This window comes from Sceloporus undulatus, chromosome 2 (genome assembly GCF_019175285.1).
Source record: "Sceloporus undulatus isolate JIND9_A2432 ecotype Alabama chromosome 2, SceUnd_v1.1, whole genome shotgun sequence".
In the NCBI taxonomy this organism is placed as follows: domain Eukaryota; kingdom Metazoa; phylum Chordata; class Lepidosauria; order Squamata; family Phrynosomatidae; genus Sceloporus; species Sceloporus undulatus.
In genome coordinates this window covers 322072865-322074776 of record NC_056523.1, presented here as the reverse complement: position 1 = coordinate 322074776, position 1912 = coordinate 322072865, and positions in this window count along the sequence as shown.

Sequence of the window (1912 nt, the reverse complement as noted above, 5' to 3'; positions counted from 1 at the left end):
ACAGAATCCTTAGTAATGGTGGTTTGTTTTTATTTATTTGTTTGTTTTGTACTAATGTTATAAATTGTAAGTCTTGTTTATCACTGAATGTAACAGCAATAGTTGTGACCTAAACAACTCACAAAATTAAAATTATGCCTTTAAATGACAATATCATATGCACAGCCTAAATGTATTTACATGCATATCGTTTTATGTGGTTAATCTGAAAATTCGGTAAGATTTATTTGGGGGGGGGATTAATTTTAATTTTAAAAAAATCTCCTGAGACCTCTCCTTTCTGCTCCCACTGAACCTCACCCCATTCACCCCATCTCTTCCACTGAGCTCCAGTGTTTTAAGGGGACAAGGCAAACGCTGCAGCCATTTCTGCCAAAGGGCAGATATTTACAGAGCAGTGGAGTCATCCCTCCTTACTGCAATCCATGCTCCCCACACTTCCATAGTGACACCCCTGAGTGTGGGCTATCTCTTCAGTTCTCTGCAGCTAGCTACCCTTTGATTAAGAGTGCTTGTCCTGCTTTTTGGCAAGGAGCCTCATAGACTGTCTTTGTTTACCGGGTCAAAGGGCTTGGGACCTTGTGTCTCTTTCTTTGAGGCTTCCAGCTGTTCTGCTGGTGACTTTGCTGGACCAGCTTCAGGTGAGTCCTGACTTTGTGTCTCTTGAGGTTGCCCTTCAACATGAAAAGATGCAGGACTCTTCTCAGCCTTGGATTCTGAGTCTGAGTCCTGGTGCATGACACATGGGAACCACACAAATGGTCATGGGGCCACAAATGATCCATGGGGTGTACTTTGCCTATGCCAGCCTAAGGTCCAGCTGTGGAAGTTTGTGGCTCAACTCCCATCTTTGCCCTCCAGCTGCAGTGTAAGAGGACCATAGAAGGAGCTAGTGCACGACTCAACATCTAAAGCATTCCTCATCTGGGAACCATCTAACCTCTGTTTAAATCCAAGTTGGAGGGACAGTCAGAGAATATGAGCAAATTCTCCTCTTGACATTCCTCAAATGAGCCCATGGAGGTTTGAATTCTGATGGAATCCGAGATGTCTTACTTTTTGTGCATGCATATTCTTCTACCTTAGGAGCAGGCAATTCAGAGATATTGTGAAGGTTGTTATTTTTGATTAATCACAATTGCCCAATCAGCTATCATTTGTATGCACAGGAGAGTAGACACCTCTAAGAACTGCTATACCAATGTCTTAAAATAAGAAGGCATGAGAGAGAGAGAGAGAGAGAGAGAGAGAGAGAGAGAGAGCAAAAGGGAAGGGAAGAGGGAGAGGGAGAGAGGCTAATTTCCATGTTCCAACACTCATTTCCTATTCTTATCAAGGCCTGAAAAACATAGATAAGAGAAACTGCACTGAAGGTCCTGCTTGAGTGGAATAATCTGTCTTTTCCACGTCTGAGAGGCAGCACGCTTTTTAATCATAGAGCTCCCACTGCAAATGGCCTGTGTCTGATTTCTCGTGCCTGTAATGCACTGTAAATATCCTCATATGTCTTGATGTAATCGTGTGTTTCTCCACTCTCCATCATTAACAGGTCAGAGAAGAGAAATACACTGGCTGAGGTCCTACATCAGGTCACATAGAGTAAATCTCTGCTTGTAGAATTATATACTGATTGTATTACCCACCCCTTGTGTAGAATGGCAAGATGGCACAACTGCATAAGTACCTAAATGGGCAATCAAATGCATAACTAAATATGCACATGCATTTGCATGCACATTGCACAATGGCATCACATGTGCAATTCCACTTCCACAAACCCAAACTATTCTGGGGTGGCAATCAGAGTTAAAGCAAAGAAAGAGGATGCAGAGATTGCATTCTGAGGTGAGATATTACTATTATTATTATTATTATTATTATTATTATTATTATTATTATTATTATTATTATT